General features: G+C 40.0%; 1 long non-coding RNA gene across 1 annotated transcript in view; it reads left to right on the top strand.

The window, feature by feature from the left end:
• The first annotated feature begins 8066 nt into the window (after nt 1-8066).
• The window catches only part of LOC116578440, a 38170-nt gene continuing 34992 nt past the window's right edge, over nt 8067-11244 (top strand). Inside the window, exons 1-2 of the long non-coding RNA XR_004280881.1 lie at nt 8067-8254; nt 8339-8434. This is a non-coding gene — a long non-coding RNA (uncharacterized LOC116578440). The remainder of the gene's footprint in view (nt 8255-8338; nt 8435-11244) is intronic.

The raw sequence follows: 11244 nt of genomic DNA, 5'->3' as shown, positions 1-11244 counted from the left end.
AGACTGTCTCATTATGATGGACATGATAGAGGAGAACTGGAAAGTAGAACAGGAGGGATAATACCTAAGAACACCAGGATGGTATTTTTGCAAGAAGGAATTAATTTATAAACAATGAAGTAACACTGTGCTTCAAATGAGAACATATATTGCCCACTTTTCTTGCTCATCCTCATCGACCATAAAAGGCCATTTATTTTTGTTTAATATTTTGGAAGGAAAACCACTTTGTCAGGCACATTTTGTATACTTGATTTCTATCTGGGAAGGTTTTTAATTAGATCATTTAATTGAGAGGAAAGAAAAAGGGAAGCTCCTGCCCCAGGTTGTTAAGCTATGTTCAAATTTAAAGGCTGTGTAACAGTTACTACTCATGTTCATATTGCGAGTCTTTTAGTTCACTTAAAACACACACACACATCAAGATGTCGTATTGCTTAATCCTCCCAAATATATTTTTGTGTATGATGATAATTCTGTTTCAGTGGTGCTTTTTCAATATTATCCTTTTCTCCCTCATTTTTGGAACAAGTTTTTTTTTTTTTTTTAAGATTTCCATTTATTTCATCTTTGTTTTTCAGACTGGGTCATTTCTATTGTTCCATCTCCAGGTTTACTAATTCTTTCCTCTGCCCCCTCTATGCTACTCTTGGGCCAATCCACTGAGATTTAAAATTTCAGTTATTAAAAATTTTTTAAAAATAAAATTTCAGTTATTAATTTTTCATTATAAAATTTTCATTTGGTTCTTTGTTTTATCTTCTATCTCTTGGCTGAGACTTTCTTTTTTTCATTCATTTTAAACATGTTTATTATTGCTCATGCAAGCATTTATTATTATTATTATTAATTATTGTTACTGTGATAGCTGCTTTAAAATTTTTGTCAGAGGGGCGCCTGGGTGGCTCAGTGGTTTAAGCCGCTGCCTTCGGCTCAGGTCATGATCTCAGGGTCCTGGGATCGGGTCCCGCATCGGGCTCTCTGCTCGGCAGGGAGCCTGCTTCCCTCTCTCTCTCTCTGCCTGCCTCTCCATCTACTTGTGATTTCTCTCTGTCAAATAAATAAATAAAATCTTTAAAAAAAAATAAAAAATAAAATTTTTGTCAGATAATTCTAGCACCTCTATCGTTTCAGTGTTCTCTGTTGCTCGTTTTTCATCATTTTGAAATCTTCCTGGTTCTTCCTATGATAATGAATTTTTTATTGAAACAAACATTTGGGGTACAATGTTATAAGAATCCGGATCTTAATTTATATCCTCTGTTTCAGATGACTTTTTATGACAGTGTTTTAGCAGGAGAAGTGGGGTTCATGCGACCTCGTTACTGCCAGGTGAGGGTAGAGGTCTAAGTTTCCCTCTCAGCCTTTGTTTGTGGGGGTGGAGGTAGGTCACAGTATTTTCTGTAGCTTTTGCCTGGAGTAGAGTAGTTATTGCCAAAAAGCATTCTTTCTTGCTAGGCCACCCCTTTCTTGGTTCTTTGGCTAGAGAGAGGGACTTTGATTGGGGTTTCTTTTGCCTATGTTCACCGGAGTTTTTAGATTGCCTCGTTCTTCAGCTCCAAATCTGGGGAATGTGAGGCATAGGCCCACCACCCCGATGAAAACTCAATTTTTTGTTGTTGCTTCAGTCCCAAGGCCCATAGCCCGTTAACCTTTTCTTTCTACCTTTCAGAGTCCTCTTCTGTTAGTCTTATGTATGATGTCCAGGGGTTTCAGTGGTACTTAGCAGAGAGAATAGGGAAAAGTATATTTATGTCATCTCTGAAATGGAACTCTCTTTCATCCCTTTTGATCCAGTGATAAATGAGCAAAACTATTGAGTCCTGGTAGTAAATAGACATGGCCTTATTTGAGACCAAAACAACCATTTCTAGCTCCACAGTTTCAAAGGGTGCTTTGAAAAACTCTCGGGTTCTGATACTTAAAAAACCCTGATTTTATGTCCCTCAACGACAGGTAGCTGAAGGCCCTCTTGACCTGGATAGTCCATTACCACCGGAGAGTAATCACATTTAAATATAATACAAAAACGGACGCCTGGGTGGCTCAGTGGGTTAAGCCGCTGCTTTCGGCTCAGGTCATGATCTCAGGGTCCTTGGATCGAATCCCGCATCGGGCTCTCTGCTCAGCAGGGAGCCTGCTTCCCTCTCTCTCTCTCTCTCTCTCTCTCTCTGCCTGCCTCTCTGCCTACTTGTTATCTCTCTCTGTCAAATAAATAAATAAAATCTTTAAAAAAATATATAATACAAAAAGTTAGAGGTGCACTTGTTTCTCTTCTGTCTTTAGTTTCCATCCGTTTCTTTCCCTGGTGTTACACTTCCTGTTCTCAGAGGCCCCCCACTCCCCACACAGCCAGGTTCAGGAGCTCCATCTCTGTTGGTGACGCCTCCCCCTCATCATTCCAGTCCATGCGGCATCTGTTGTTCCTCCTTCACATTCTTCCTCACACCCACGGGTTGCTTTTCCTGCCTCATGCTGTCACTGTAGCCACCATCTTTAACTTAGCTGTGGAAATATTTCCCTCCACGTTCTGTCTGTTGCCCTCAGAGTCTTTCCTGAGCCAAATGTTCATTTAGGTCTTAGCTTACCAATTCCCCACCTCCGTGCCTTGGCTTACGAAGCACACACCCCACCCTTCTTATCTCCAAATATTCAAGAGTTATGCTGTTTGGGGGAACAGACCATGGAATCTCTTCTGAAGAGTCCCTCCTGATCCTTTGGCAGCACCTCTTTCTCAGACCACACACCCACTTTGTTAGTAACATCTTATTGTTTTATGTTATATATGGCATCTCCTTGAGAATAGAAGTTCACCTTCTATATCTTCACTTTTCCTAGAGTTTCACTCCAAACATCTTATATGATAGCTGTTAAAGTTGTTGAAAGAATGAATAAAGAAAAACACAAAATAGTTCACAATGCTTGTCTTGACATTTTTCTTGTCTTCCCTTTCCTGGCACTTTGTCTCTTTAGTCTCCTCAAAGTGACAATATTCAATCCCAATGACTCACATACATATTAAACCTCATGAGAGGACGTTGCCAAGTGAAGAAAGGACACTTGAGTTTAAGTATCTTCTAGAGGACGAGGAAGCCAACAGATAAAATGTTTCTTCTGTCACAGGTGAGAAGGGGCAACTCTGTTTCTGTTTGTGAAAGGCATAAGTCAAGTAGAGTGCCTAAGATGATACAGTCAGTAACAGAGAACCCCATCATCTAACTCAGTGGCTTCCAAGTTGTCTCTAGGCAACTACAATACAGCGACATTAATATATCAATCCAAATATGTAATTTTAGAAGAGCACGTAACCTCTAAAGAGAGTTGCAGACAAGGTTTTTGCTCAATAGTGACTCATCTTAGCTGACTTTTTTTCCTGGATTCAGCCAAGGAACTCTGAGTAAGTTGGCTTTGCCACGTCCCAAAGAGACCCAGGATAACTCTCACTCAGCCTTCGCTGTGAACAGAGACTATCAGGTCACCTAAGAAACAGCAATTTGTGGGCTCCTGCTTTTATGCAATGATGACCTTGGCTTGCACAACCCAAATAGAATGTGCCCCAACTCATGAAGTCAAGGCAATGTGGTAAACAGAGCCTGTGCCAACAGGACATCATTTCAATGTCCTCTGGCATATGAAACATGTTTGGGCAGGGGCACACACATCATAAGCTGTATTTTGGTATGGACAATCTGGGAACTCAGTGGCAACTATGTCATAGATCCATTAGCTTCATAGAGACTCTGATGTTACTTTAAGTGAGCTACTTGTTAAACTTCTGAGAAGTCACTGAAAGTGAGAGTCTTTGAAACATGAACAATGGTCAAAATGGTATGGAAAACAGAACAGATGGCCAGCTGTTGGTGAAGGTGTCAAGTAAAGCATTTTTTTATGATGCTATTATGGTAATGATGGTTGGTTTCCAATACAGAATATTGTTTTGTACCAACTGACATCAGTTGGGTACAGCCGAAGTATGTTGGGGTTGTAAGAGTAAAGGTGAATTTCTTCTCTTAAATATCTCCACTGAATTTATTTCTATTGAACACCCATCCCCCCGTAGCCTCTAATAATACACTAGCAGGCCATAACCTAAAATGTCGTGCTTATATAAAGCCCTACTACTTTAATAAAATGAACGTTTAGCTTACCATTTTATAAAGTTGTTTGCCACTCTAATAATTTAACCTCTACATTTTGGATGAAAGTCTTTTAGTTAATATTGAATGCTCCAAGACCACAGGCAAGGCCTGGTCTTTGAGGCCTTTGGGCTTCTTCCTCTACAAGGTGCAGTAAAACAAAATAAAATGAAAGCAAAAACAACAACAACAACAGCAACAAAACCTCTGTAAATGGCTTGTTTACATGGATTTTCTTTGACATCATGCTAGGCTCCCAGGTAAACCAGGTGCTTGCAAGTTGCTAACTTTCTCAGTTCACAAAATTGAGTTGTACCTATGTCTTTCTAATGCTTGACTAGGATAGATGGAAGTCCTGGCTACCTATTCAGAATATTTTGCTGAAGAGTATTATATTTAGGGGACAGTTAGAGTTCAAAAATCAACCAGTGGGGACACCTGGGTGGCTCAGTTGGTTAAGCAGCTGCCTTCGGCTCAGGTCATGATCCCAGCGTCCTGGGATCAAGTCCCACATCGGGCTCCTTGCTCGGCAGGGAGCCTGCTTCTCCCTCTGCCTCTGCCTGCCATTCTGTTTTGCCTGTGCTCGCTCTCTCTCCCTCTCTATCTGTGACAAATAAATAAAATCTTAAAAAAAAAATCAACCAATGAAATGCTGTAGATTTTAAATATAATTGTTGTTTTGAAAAAAGGTTGAGAGATGTGAAATTCAGAGCAGGTAAACACAGAGTAATAGCTTGACCGAGTCAGCTTTTACTCCTGGCACAGACAAGAGACATCCCTACCCAGTCACTGCCGTGGTTTGCACATTCTCCTGCACCTAACAGCTATTTAAAAAAAAAATATAGATAAGTAAAATGAAAATTAGAAGTAGACTGTGGATTCTAAGCTGTTCATATCATTACATGCAAGATATATGAACTTGGAAAATCAGACTGTGCACCTTGGTTCTTATTCCTCTTTTGGTTCTCAGCTTTCTGTCTTTGGGGCAGCTTTTTAAAGATGCTATTACATCTCTAGGGCCTAATTCATACAAACATTAGCTTGTGATGGATAAAACAAATGTGAGATCTTATAATAAATAAATAACACCATTTCCTATGAACCAGAACACTAAAAGACCTGAGTATAAAATAGAGTATGCTCAGAAATATGGGGGCCATAACTGTAGAAAGAAAAGACATACCATGGTGAGTTCAGAAGTGTGATTTCACAAATGATCCAGACCAAAAAGGAGTTTAAAAAGAGAACTGTACTCACTGAAGCAATTTCTAATAGGTGATTTGCATTTCTAAAGAGCTCCCATGAATTTGTGGGGCCCCACACTGGACCATGCACAGCGAATATCCTGATTTGAGTGAGACTATTTTTATTAGAGTTGACAAGTATTTTAGCGTTTTTATGTATTGGGATGATCATTGGTATCTGTACACTATTACAGTCTCTAATGGTATTCCATGTCTGAATAAGTAGAAATGTTGAGGTTAGGACACACTGAAATTTTGAAACACTATTACTAATGTTTACTAAATGAAAATAAAAAAAAAATTTTGTCCACAGTATCATCAGAGAATAAAATGAAAATTATAAACTTTCTAAGGAGCCAAAGCATATCACTTGGTGAATTTTAAGTCGATTTTGAAACATTTTGAACTGAAACCTTAATATGTATTAAGTCCTTCTCTACTTTCTTAAAAGAGTGTGGTCTGAACGACACGTAGGAGCTTTCATGAGGTTAAGCATCTTTGTGCTACTCAGGCCGGTGAGGAAAAGAAAAACATTGACTTGTGTGGTGTCACGATACGGCACATTGGTTTCATGTGGACTTTTTCTTGTTACTTTATCTGTTGAGGGAAAATTTTTTCATTGTGTATAATTGATGTTAATACCTTCAACAAAGTATCCATGTTGTACCTTACTGGTCTATTGTGAGGATAAAATAAAAACGCCTATAAATGCGCATGGAACCTGGGATGTGCTCAGATTATTAGCTAATCCAGGTTGATAATTCTTATAGATAGTGTTCTCTGAGAATCATCCTCGAAGATGGAGGCTGGTGTGCAGCATGTCTTTATGAAGAACCCTGGAGGTCCACGCCTGGGGATGGCAGGGGAACAAAGCAGGGGTGGGCAGAAGGAGAAATCCAGGGACAACTCAGTCCCTAAATCAGCTCTGGCTAACCTTGCGGGGAGCCCTGGACCTGGAATGGCCCTTCAGAGCCGGCTCCCATTGGGCTTGAATGGCCAGCCTCCTTCCACGTTGATCCGCCACTGGGAGTGGGTCCCTTGAGAAGGGCAGGACCTTGGTGAGGCAGTTCTTCACAATGGAGGCAATTTCCAAAGGTTCAGTTTCGGGTAGGTAAAGCAATGTCCTCCGTGCAGAACTGAAGGGGCAGCCAAAACTCAGGGATCAAGATAACTGATAAGATAACTGATGTTTTAAGGCAATATTTTTTTTAAAAGATTTTATTTATTTATCTGACAGGCAGAGATCAGAAATAGGCAGAGAGTCAGGCAGAGAGAGAGGGGCAAGCAGGCTCCCCACTGAACAGAGAGCCTGATGCGGGGCTTGATCCTGAGATCATGGGATCCTGGGATCATGACCTGAGGCGAAGGCAGAGGCTTTAACCCACTGAGCCACCCAAGCACCCCTTAAGGCAATATTTTTAAAGTCAAATTTCATGTAAAAAAAAAAATGCATGGTGTGCAAAATATCAGAATTTAAACAAAGCCAAGCTGTTGTTTGCTTGATGGCCCTGTGATGGAAATAGTCGTTTCCAGTCAGATGGTGGTTCTCAGGCCTTCACCGGTATGAAGTCTTCACTGGGCAGGTTTTTGACAATGAACACTGGGGCGCAAATAGATTGGGCAGAGCAAGGTTCTGTTTATAGTCATGTTTTGTTTTCGTTTTTGCCTTGTCTTTTTCCACCGATGGGCTTCTGTTAAATTTTGCACTTGGTTCAAAACATGGGGGTGGGGGTGCCTGGGTGGCTCAGTGGGCTAAGCCGCTGCCTTCGGCTCAGGTCATGATCTCAGGGTCCTGGGATTGAGCCCTGCATCAGGCTCTCTGCTCAGCAGGGAGCCTGCTTCCTCCTCTCTCTCTGCCTGCCTCTCTGCCTGCTTGTGATCTCTCCCTGTCAAATAAATAAATAAAATCTTAAAAAAAAAAAACCAAAAAACATGGGGGTGGATATTTTGATACGTGATTCTAGGGGCACACATTTTGCATTTTGTGTCAGGATCCAATATGGCTGCTGAGGGCATGGCTGAGCCCCCAAGGCTATTGGCCAGAGCATCCCCAGATTCTGGAGCAACAGGTTCATTGAATTGGGATCTGGGAAGCCTCTCAAAGTGTCCTCTAGCACTTTCTATATTGTTGAATGATCAAAAATAGCATTCAACAATGAAATCTTGATTTATAGTAAATAAGGAATATACTCAGCACCAGATTTTTACTTTCACCTCAAGTAAAAAGAGTGACCAAGCTCATTATTCACTTATCAGTCTCACTTGTTAATATTTAATATATCAGATATGGCTGGACAATAGCTTTTGGTTTCAAATGAGTGAGTTGGGTTCTATCCACCCCCCCCTTTTTTTAAATAAAACAAAGCAAAACAAAACAAACAAACAAACAAACAAACAACAACAAAAACAAAAAAACAGCTGGCTGCATTCTAACCAGTTACCAGTTTCCGAGAATTCTAATTTCCTTCTCTGTAAAATGAGGACAAGGTAGAGTAGGTTGGTTTTTTCACATCTCAGCCAACTTGCAGTTTCAAATATTTGCTGCTTTACCCTTGTGAGGATGAACAGAAGTCATCCCTGAAGAGCAGAAATTAGTTTGTGTTTGTGAGCCTAGCCAATTCCTCGAAACTGTACTGTGTAGAATTCTTTGCTTCTACCCCCAAATGTTTCCAGCCCATCAGGTATCGTGAGTGTGACTGCCGTCTCCTGTCGTGCTCTCACCGTACGCTCATCAGGGTATCAGCTGTTACTAATTGGTAGTGTACGTCGGCTTCATCCTCATGGCCGTTCCCACCACTCTCCCCTATTTCTTCCACACTGCGCGAGATCAGGGAATGAGCTTGATATAACTGACTCCTGGTGTTTACTAAAGAGGTGAGCGATCAGGGTAAGGGCGGGGGGCGGGGGTGAACTGTGAATTCTGAACTAGCAGCTCATGATATCCTCCCCCAAATCTAGAGCCAAGCAACAGGGTAGATCCTCTGAGAAGGCTCTGGAGGTTTGGAGCAATCTGGAGATTTGCAATTTGGAGCAATGTGGAGATCAGCAAAACCTGTGAGTATGTTGTTTTGTATTTTATTTTGTGTAGATATTTCTACAGAAGGATTCCTTATCAAGGAGCATCCATCACACACTTGGAGAAAAGCTGGTGCAATGGGAAAGTAAATAACATTCGAGGGAGGGACACAGCGGCTCCAGAAATCTGCATGGCATTCATGGTGCAGGGTCTTCTTGGCTCTCTACTTTTTGGATTTGCTTAGGATCAAGATGGCCACGGACTCAGCCTCTGGCTTTTGTGAAATGTACAGGGTGCCACCATCGACTTTATTATACAAAGTAGAAAGCGAAAGCCAAACAAGTGAGTGCTGGTGATTAAGGGCTTGTGTCTCACTCTGTTATCTGCGCTCAGCAGAACTGAATGATTATCTATCGGCGGCGAGAACTGCTGCTTTTAATTCCATTGTCTCCAGACGTCAATATGTAACCACGAGTGTGCTGATTCCCTCTGTTCCAGTTCTCTAATCTAAAGAGGAAAAATGGTTCATTTCATAAGTGGTTTTCAGGAGGAAGTGAATTCTCAAAGTGCAAAGAGTGATTGATTAACAGTGTTGAGTTTGTTTGTGGGAGAACTTGTCTGACTTGTTACCCTGGCTATCTGAGTAGAAACACACACACACACACACACACACACACACACACACACAAAACCACACACGCGCGCGCACGCGCACACCACACAGAAATGTCAACCAAACAGATCCCGTTTGGGAGCCCACTGTCGTGACTTCCTAGCCACAGCACATTTGGTCACGAGTGTTCTGGAATCTTTGACACTTTCGTCTTTTCTTCAAATACTCATGTCACTTTTGTGCTATGCCAGGGCTTCTGAGACCCTTTTGAAGAGGCAAGAAGGTAAATCCAACAGACAAAATTTTTTTTTCCTGTTTTATGAGATTTCACTTACTGTGGAGAATCTTGCTGAAATTAAATATATATTTATCTTTATCTTTTATATAAGTCGAGTACTTGTTTCATAAGCTAAAGGACTCAGGTAGACACACAGATGGGATTATACTCGAGTATGGTATTTTTTTTTTTTTTTTTCTGTGAGGGACAGTTTGAGCTGTGTGGTTTTAAAAAGCTAAAGCCTATGCTAAAAATATGCTACTATATTAATAGGAGCCTACTGCCTATACTTAGGAATGCCTTGATGTCAAAATAGTTCACTGAAATGCCACAGTGTGTTGCAAGAGAAAATAATAATTAGCACTCAATGAGCCACATAAATCTTGCATTTAACTGCTATAACCAATATAATATATTTCCAGTTATATGTTCTACATGTATAATATATACATTATGCAACATCAGTCTATCTTTTTAAAACGTACTTATTAATCTGTTTGCTTGCTTGTTTATTGGGACCATAAAATCAGAATTTGAATGATATACATTATTGACACTGATAAGTTGTACAGTAGAAATTATATTATTAAGTAAGTGAACAGTAGGGTTTGTGTATATATAATTTAATTTAATCATACAATTAATAATTAATATAATTAATAAATTATATATAATTTAATTTATCCAAAGGACTGTCAGTAAAAATTAATATAAGATCATATAACTCAATATATCCAAAATGGGATGATAATTAATTCAGGTTAATATCACATTAAGCAAAAATAGGCAAATTTACTCAGTTAATACAGGCTGATCTCTAATCATTCTGTTTTTTTTTTTTTAATTATTATTATTCTCCAGAGTACTCTGTTAATGGAAGTAAAATTTAGTAATTTGAAAGCATCATTCAAATCTTGTTCCTCTACATTTAATTTGCACTTAATTTTGAATTAATCCAGTCCACCCAAAAAACAACAAATCTATTGAACAGGATCACCTTGCTTGCTTGTTTCTTTATCATTTGAATAAGGATATCAATATGGCGCTTTTACTTAGAACAAGTAAATCCTATCTGATTCTGTCAACATCTCAGATATGTGTTGAGTCTTGGATGCATAGTTTTGAGGTCCATCAAGAAGATGAAAACCTTGTCTGAGTGTACCTGCCTCTTCCTGGCAGGGCTCTGGCTGAATCTCACTCAGTCCGGGTGATCTGAGGGAAGTTTTGCAACAGAGCTGATTACACTGATGTGGGAAGGATTTAGAGAAAGCTTCAGGGAAAAGTGCAGTTCTGTGGGGCAAGATGGGGCCAAGAGTAAGGAGACCTTCCTGGAACCAAGAGAGAAGAGTGTTCTAGAGAGGTTCTTGGCATGTAAGTAGTGACTAAGCCTCCCCAGCAAAGAGGGAACCAGGAGGATAAATACTTGCACCTCATCTTCTTCCTTCCTTCCAGTCTCTTTCCAGGGCCCCCCACTGGTTGAACCCAAATGGAAGTCAAAGAACAAGGGATTGTTGTTGTGATATTTATAGGTCTGCCTCTCAAGACACTATGTGGGGTGGGTCCACATGGAGAATATATCCGGAGGGGCAGACACAGTTATCCAGCATGCAAGAAGGTACTTCTCTGGAGTAACCTAGTAATTGAAGTCAATTTTACTCATTGTGAAGTATCATTCAAATCTTGTTTATATGCATTTAATTTATATATAATTTTGAATCAACCTTCCCCCCCAAAAAGCAAAAAACACTGAAATGTGCTGGTTTCATCCAGAGATGGGCTAAAGCTCTTAGGGGAATAGAGAATTTAATCCTTGTGGATCCACTTTTCACTGAATCACTTAGTATGGCTAGTACAAACATTGGTAATAATATACTTGGGAGAAAAAAAAATACTCTGGGGGAAGCTTAGTAACACTTTGAAGATTTTTTTAAATGTTTCGATAAATATTAATATGAATT

The sequence above is a fragment of the Mustela erminea genome, chromosome 18 (assembly GCF_009829155.1).
Source record: "Mustela erminea isolate mMusErm1 chromosome 18, mMusErm1.Pri, whole genome shotgun sequence".
NCBI classification, from domain to species: domain Eukaryota; kingdom Metazoa; phylum Chordata; class Mammalia; order Carnivora; family Mustelidae; genus Mustela; species Mustela erminea.
This window is presented reverse-complemented; position numbering and strand designations above follow the sequence as displayed.